The following is an 8516-nucleotide window of genomic DNA, read 5'->3' as shown; positions in this document are numbered from 1 at the left end:
CCAGATCTCTGGGGAGCTGATGAAAGGTTTTAAGCAGAGCAATAGCATCACATTTAGATTTTAGAAGGGGTGGAATGGATGACCTCTTATGTGATGGGATATACTCAGAACATTTACCAAATGGCTGAGAGGAAACCGTGTGACCTACCACCTACTAAGTGCTCCTAGGTGCTTGGTTTGCAAAGGTGGCCAGGGTGACCTCATCATTAAAGGTAGCAGTAATAGATTTCAATTACTATAAACAAATGGACATAATAGTATTTAACTACATTTTTGCCCCTTAAAATAGGAACAACGTGGGATCTTCTGAGTCTGTTTTAAATGAGTGGCTCTGGTCCTCCCACTTGGCAGATGGGTTACCACTCAGCCGAACCCCAGGAGCTGCCATGGCAGTCTTAACACGCTTTCAACTTTTACTCTCCATCAATTATTATTTGAAATATTCCTATAATGTGCTATCGGTCAAAGAAAGGAAGTATTAGGAACACCGATTTTAAACACAACAAATTAAGAGTAGAAATTGAAAATATTTCTGCAAATTCCCTTCAGGTAGATGTTTACCATGAATTTAAGTCATCTTCTGTTGGACAAATGTTTCAGTGATACATTGACTGTGTCTGGACTAAAATATAGGTTAAAGAGAGGAAACAGAGAGGCAGTTACATGCTGGCTTTGCTCTTCATTAAGTGGGAATAAATGCCATCAGTGCCCAAACTGCATTATTTGCAGAGAAATACTCTCAAATATCACCTAGTTCTACCTTGCCAATTAAAAATAGAACATACAAATGTTAAAGCCCTTCATATTTTAATGCAGAATAAATGAATTCAGGTTTAGGTAGGAAAGACATTTTTTGCTTAGATTTGGTGGCTTAATATACAGTTGGTTTGAATACGCTTTGATATAAATTCAGACTTCAATGTGATATGATGCCAGTTTAGAATTTTTGACAACAAAAATATTTTTTATCATAAATAATTTAAGATAAATCAAACAACATATCACTTGCTAACTGACAATAAGTTAAGATGTGTCTTTTTGAATTCACACAGTACCTAGCAAACATCATGCCCTCAATTCATATTTACTGAATAAATGAATACCTATGTGAAAATTATATCAAAATAAACTTTCTAATATAATCTTTCAAGATATATAGATCTAACATAATATTGTTTGTACACAAAATTACTTAAGTATTATAGATTAAGTCAAATGCTGACATAATTTCAATACATCTTAAGAATGTTTGAGGTCCCATATAACTGTTTAAGGGGCCAGGCCACAGGGTTGCTGTCCCCAGGGGGCGCTATTCATATGGACAACAATGTGAAAGGCACTGGAATGCAATTCGGAAGTAAAAGATTGACAAACGTTTCCTTACAAAGATGGCCTCATTGAATCCTCCCACCGTCTTGCAAAGGTGGTGTTAGATCCTGTTTTGGGGGTGAGGAACCTGGGGCTAACAAGCTGATTGCCGTGTTCCAATCCGCTGGGCAGGTCAGTGGGAGGATTCGGATCTGATCTCACGTCTCCCTACTTCGGATGCCTACCCCGCTGCCTCGCGATCTTACTACACCGGCAACGAGGAAGGCCTGAAGAAGGGGGTGAAGGGACACCGTCCAGAGCACTTAGGAGGGGTCCACTGGGCGTGGGACGTGAGGGGCAGGAGCGGTGTGATGGAGGTGGGGGATGGGAGTCACAGTTCCGGGCACCTGCTGCTCACCGTTCCGTAGGCCACCAAGATGGACAGGCCCAGCTGGCAGTTGTGCACATCGGCCTGGAGCTGAGAAGTGTTGTAGGTGCCTAAGATGATTTTGAGAAAAGGTGTGGGGGACGTACCAAAGGCAATATTTACCTCCTTCCAGATTCCTTCCGGGGATGGCACTGGAAAGGAACCTTGATGGCTTGACTCAGGGCTGTCCCGGACGTGGATTCCGATGAGGCCCCCAGGAGAACAGGGGCGCCCATCAGAGCCTCACCTCCCCCCGCCCCCCCCCCAGCCCCCTGTATTACAGTAATGTGGGTTTTAGGCCAGTCCCTGGGCCCTGCGTGTGGGAGGCAGTTCCCAGGCTTTGCTGTCTATACAACCCAGCGTAGTCTTGGCCCGAGGCTCTCGAGTACTGCGCTAGGTAACGCGTAGCAGTGAACATCACTGGGCCGGCAGCTTAGCTCTGCTGCAAGGCACTTGAATAGAACCTGCGACTATTCCCTAGGCAACCTGCTTTGTGCAGACCCAGCCTCAGATTCTGCCTGTATCTGTGCTTGTGGCTGCGTGGTGGGGCCTCGGGATGTGAGACAAGGTTTGACTGGAGAAGGTACTCCGGCTCTGCTTTGAGGCAGGCCTCGGAATGTCCCAGTGGTGTCTGTTACAACCAGCTTAGAACTCTGCCTGGGACACAAAAGCCGTCTGCAGCAGCGTCCTCTCCTCTCCCGGGCTGCCGAGTTGAGCCTTTATAGGTGAGAGATGTGTCAACCTGTGTGTGTGTGTGTGTGTGTGTGTGTGTGTGTGTGTCTGCGTGCTCGCGCGTGTGTAGGAAGGAGGCAGGGTGGTGGTGGGGAGGGTAGAGAAGGGCAAAAGTTTACAAAGAAAATGAAAGGACTTGAAAGGACGGGAGAGAGGGAGAGAGAGAAAGTGGGGGAATCAGTAAATCCTATCAAAGTGAACAATGATAATTTACTTCAGGAAAGGGCAGCGGGCGTCTGCTGATAGCTAACATTGTCTGTCTATGAAAGAAGTAACCTTTCTAGAGAGCAAGAGATTCACAGAGGGAAGAGGAAGAAGAGGCATTGTTCTTTCGAGTGTCAGATGGAGTGTGGCTTTTATTAAAATAAAAAAGGTCGAAGGAAGACAGGTGTTGAGCACGGGCAGAGTTCCAGTGAAATCATTCTCGGCGCCCGAAGCAGAGGCCTTACGCATCGACTGCTGACTCCTCCCGCAGCCGCCGCGAGTGGGAACAGGCTGTAAGCACCGCGACCCCGCTGCCCCTCGCCGCCCAGCCTCCTCGTGATGGATAGCCAGCCTGAGCGCCTGTTGAGTCAGAAGTAGGCAGCGCGAATTCCACTTGGTCTCTGTGAAGGAGTTTAGGTAAATTACAAGTATTCAGCTTAGACAATGCATTCAACTTGACCTAGGATCCCCGTAGATCAGGGGTGTCAAACTCATTTTCACCGGGGGCCACATCAGCCTTGCGGTTGCCTTCAAAGGGCTGAATGTGATTTTAGGACTGTGTAAATGTAACTCCTCCTTAACTAGGGGCAAGGAGCTCAGCGCTGCTGCCAGGTAGAAACAAGGTGCTGGGCTGGATAAAACAAGGTGGAGGCAGGATTTGGCCGGCAGGCCTGGTGTTTGCACCTGTGCCGTAGATATTTGTGTCTCTGCAGAACTTGCCCATTTAAATAGTATTCTGTGCACTGGTTTTATCAGTTGCTGGGGACATTCATTCCCAGGCCTGTGTGCTAAGGGGACTCAGTTCATGGCTCTCCACTGTAAGCTGCTAAAATTCATTGCTTGGAGTTCCTATCTAAACAATAAAGGCTCTAGAGTAGAATAGCTGCTCTCTAATTCTTTGCTATTTCTTGAAAACAAGCCAAGTCTTTTTTTTAAAAAAAGATTTTATTTATCTTTAGAGAGAGGGGAATGGAGGGAGGAAGAAAGGGAGGGAAACATTGAAGAGATACATTGATCCGTTGTCTCTCGTGCGCCCCCAGCTGGGGGACCTGACCTGCAACCCAGGCATGCACCCTGACTGGGAATTGGAGCAGCGGTCTTTCTGTTCACAGGCCAGCACTCAATCCACTGAGCCACACCATCCAGGGCACAAGCCAAGTCTTTAAAGGGTTTTATTGTTACCTCTTATCAGTTGAATTATGTTCCCCTAAATTCATATATTGAAGCCCCACCTCTAGTACCTCAGAATGTGATCTTACTTGAAAATGGGGTCATTGCAGATATAGTTAGTTAAGATGCTGTCATACTGGAGTAGAGTGGTCACCGTTTATTTCGCCCTTAATGAAAAGGAAATTTGGACACAGACATGCACACAGGGAGAATGCCCTGTGAAGTCGAGGCGGCCGACCATCTATAAGCCAAAGAGACAGGCCTAGAGCAGGTCCTCCCCTCAGGCTTCAGAAGCAACCAACCCTGCTGCCACCCAGCTTTTGGACCTCTGGCCTCCCGAACTATGAGATGCTGCATCTGTGTTTAAGCCACCCCATGTGCGGGACGTGGGAAGAGCAGCCGTAGCAAACCAGCGTATTGGTTATTGGAGGAACCAATCAGAGATAACAAACCTGTAGATGCTGCAAAACGTCTTCAGAATCTGAAAACACCTTTACTATCTTGGTGAGGGCCACCTTGCCTTTTGAGTGTTCCCTGACTTCTGCCTTCAATTCGAGCTTTATGCCGAACAGCTCAGAGTCTTTGTAAGAGATAATAGAATGTATTATTTGTTCAAATTATTTATTCTTTCCCACCTTGTTCATGTTTCCCGGAGCAGAACTCACACGCTCACTTGGCTGGCTTTTGGTTTTGACTTTCTGACTTGAGCTGGCTAGTGGAGTGTGGGTGGGTGAAACACACATCAAACAGAAGCTTTCACTCAGATGTGGAGTCTGATGAACAAACTGAACTAACAAGCAAAACACAGAGAGACTCGTAGATAAAGAGGAGGGTGGCAGCTAAGGCAAGGTTAGAGGGTGGAAGGATCCAGCAAAAAGAAAAAGGACTAATGGGCATAGACAATAGTGTGGCAATTGCAGGGGGGGGAAGGAGTATCAGGGGACTAAATAGCAATGGAAAAAATACAGTAAAAATTTTAAAGATGTGATCACTTTGTACCTTGTTCTCTCCTCTCTGCCATGAGAGTATAGGGTGTCTCAGGAGCTTCTCCATTGACTCGGGTTCCAAAATGAGCACACGCTGGAGCCCAGCCTAGCCCAGGAGCACTGAGCAAAGTAACAAAACCAAGAAACAAATGATCTAGAAACAAATGACAAAATCTGACCAAATGCCCAAATGAACAATAGCAGGTTTCATTTCTGTGTCAGATACTGCACTAGGAATTTCCATGTGTTATATTTCATACAGCTAGGGTCTCCACAACTCTTTTATTTCTATCCCCATGTAGAGGAAATAGGCCCAGAGAGATGAAGTAAATTTCTTAAACTCCCAGGGCCAGTAGTGGCAGAGCTGGGAAATGAATCCAATCCCTGAGCCACGTTCACTTTCGGGTATGGCTCCCTTCCGGCCCTTCTGCACAGTGAGTGATCGCCATGTGGTCTCTCAGATGCAAACACGACTCTGCTCGGTCCCTGATTAACACCTTCAGTGGTTTCCCGTGTCACTCGCTCGCAGTGAAAGCTAATGCTCTGAGCTCTCACGTAATCTGAACCTTCACCCCTTGACAGTTCTCTAAACTCTTCTGTGCCTAGGCTAGACTGCATGTAGACTTTTTCGGCATGCTCCACATGGTCTCTGAGCTTTAGTACTCCCTGCTCCTCCTGCAACCCTTTCTCAGTTCGGACCCCCACCCCATCCAGACTCAGTTCATGTAACATTTCTTCCAAGAAATACTTCCTGATTTTCTGCTTCACCTGGCTTAGGCTAATTTCCCTCTCTGAGCGCCCTTGGCAGCCTATATGGCACAGGTGGCAAACACAAAGCCTGCGGGCCGAATTCGGCCCTCCACCTTGTTTTGTCCAGCCCGGTACCTTGTTTCTCTCCAGCAGCAGCAGCACCAAGCTCCTTGTCTCTAGTTCAGGGGTAGTTACATGTATACAGTCCTAAAATTACATTCGGCCCTTTGAAGACAACCATGAGGCTGATGTGGACCCCAGTGAAAATGAATTTGACACCCCTGCCTTATGGACTCCTAAACTAAAGGGCAGTAAGCGCACTATTTTGTAGTCATCTATTTCTCTGTCTGTTTTCTGCAGTAGTCTCCAAGATCCCTGAGGGAAGGAACCATTTTTAATTGCCTTTGCATCTTTTGGGCCTCACAGAGCTCCTAGCCCTTAGTAGATGTTTGTTGAATTGCTGAATGCATGTCCAGAATAAAGTAGATCCTAAATAAATATCTACTCCTCAATGATTAAATCATTGCATCAAATGATTGCATCAAATTTTCTAAAATTTAAAAGATGGATAGAGAATGGGCCCAATGTCAGTTCTTTGTTATACAGGGTGGGTGGGAAGAATGATGCTCTTACCTGGTACTGATAGGGTATGGATTTTGAAATTAGATGGAAATGTTTTAATTCTAGTTCTGCCACTTATAAGTCTTGCCCCCTTGGAAAATTTGTTTAACCTCTTTGAATTTTGGGATCCTTATCAGTAGAAATAGAGTCAATAATAGCTACCTTTTAGATTATTGTAAGGAGTAAGATACAATATAACATGAGAGGTCTGGTTTAACGTTTGTCATATGGAAGAAAATGGACAAATTATCTCATCTTTAATTCTTCCTCCCAACCCCACTTTTCTTTCTATCTCTTTGCCCGATTTCTCTTTTCTTGCCTTTTTCCCACCCCTGACAGACATCATGTTAAAGGAATATAGAACTCTGGCTGTAAAGATGGGAAGTTGAATCCCAGTTCTGCTACTGACTGTTGGTTATTACTATTTTTTCAATACTGTGTAAGCTGTTTTCACTTTACTCCTTGAGTTATATTTCTTTGTTTCCCACCCAGCCTCTGCCATCGTGCTGTGCACAGAATTTATTCAGTAACATTTATTTATTCAAGAAACATCAATTGGGCCACAATGGTTTCTAGTTAAGGGAGAGTGGCTGTTGGACGGATATTTTGTGATGGGAAGTGAGGATGAGTTCCGGGTGAGGCTGCAGCTGCTGACCTGGCCTATCAGGAGTGACTTGGAGCCATCTGCTTGGCCAGCGCTTGATTGGTTGGACACAGAAAGGAATAAAAACCAATCAAGAAAGATGACCTTTCGTGGAATTAAGCAATTTGCAAGCAGCTGCAGAGATCCTGGGACACCAGTGAGAGTGAGCAGATTTGCCCGGCTTTTAGGTTGGGCCGACATCAAACTCATTAATGTCAATAAGAAAGAAATTGAGCTTGCCTTTGTCGAGCGGCTAATGAAGCCTTCGCTGGTTGCATGAATTTCTCCCTTTGATTTCCCTCTTTTTGCGTTTTTCTGTTTCGTTTTATTTAATGTCCTTCTTGGCAGAGGCTTTCATTCTTTATTTTCCAAAAAGGGAGGGGAGATAGAAAACAGGAAGAGAAATTTAAAAACCAAGAAGAAAACTTTAAAATGAATGTTCAGCTTTTCTCCAAGGTGATGGGCTTAGATGGTCCTGACTCCAAGCCTGGGAAAACTCAGCCCTAGACTGGAGCTTCATGGGGTGAAGGTGGGGTACGATCACGGGACAGGTCAGAATGCACAGCAGGAGAGAGCTCAGTCCCTTCTTCTCGATGGGAAATATCTCATTTGGGAAGATTGCTAAATCATGCCTCTGATTTGCTTCTAAGTGGTAAGTTAGGTTGTAGGTAATTCAAAAGCCACCTCAAACTAAATTAAACCAAAAGCTTTATTAGCTCACCTGGCTGAAAAATCCCAGGGTAAAGCCATCTTTGGGTAATGTCATCAGAAATCAGTTCTTCTTGCCCTGGCTGGGTGGCACAGTAGGTTGGAATGTCGTTCTGTACACCAAAAGGCTGCAGGTTTGAGTCCTCGTCATGACACATGCCTACGTTGTGGGTTTGATCCCCAGTAGGGGTGTATATGGGAGGCAACTGATCAAAGCTTCTCTCTCACATAGACCTCTCTCTCTTTCTCTCTCTCCCCCTTTCTCTTTCTACAACCAATAAAGAACATATCTTTGGGTGACAAAGAATACAGTTCTTCTCCATCTCTTAGCATGATATTCATCCCATCAGCCGGCTTCCTGTGGAAGTTTGTACCCGCTTCCATAGTGACACTCACTTACCTGTCATTCACAGTCTGCGGCTGTTATCAATGTATTGCCTGCTCCAAAATAATGAGTATGAACCCTCTTAAAAGTTTTCTCTTCCAGCTGACACAATGTCAAGCTTTGTCAGTAGAGGAAGGTGGAGAAACTTTTCCGTGTAGAGGAGTTTCTCTCCTGGCTCGGATGTGACTTTTCATCAGCCTCTGGGCGCAGGAGGCTTCTCAGGTGCCAGGTTCCTGCAGGAAGTGCACGGCCGTCAGCAGCGCCCAGAGGCTGGCGGCTTCCCCAGGACCGCTCCTGCTACAGCCAGGTAGTTTTACACATCATACGTTTGCTCCTGCAGTGCCCGGCATCCAGCAGCACCCGCAGGGTTCACTAGCGCCCTCCCTCATGCAGTTTGGTAGTAAAGGGTGTCCAGTGAGACACCTCCCGTGAACAGCTCTTCCCAGCACACTGAGAGGGAGAATTTCTGGCAAACAAGGGTGGGTTTCCAGCAAGTCACATGGGCATGGTCCCAGATTGACTTCTCTGCCATCCAGTGAGACACAGCCATGCCCCTCCAACAAGGTCTGGATCCGAACCCTG

This window comes from Phyllostomus discolor, chromosome 11 (genome assembly GCF_004126475.2).
Source record: "Phyllostomus discolor isolate MPI-MPIP mPhyDis1 chromosome 11, mPhyDis1.pri.v3, whole genome shotgun sequence".
NCBI classification, from domain to species: domain Eukaryota; kingdom Metazoa; phylum Chordata; class Mammalia; order Chiroptera; family Phyllostomidae; genus Phyllostomus; species Phyllostomus discolor.
This window is presented reverse-complemented; position numbering follows the sequence as displayed.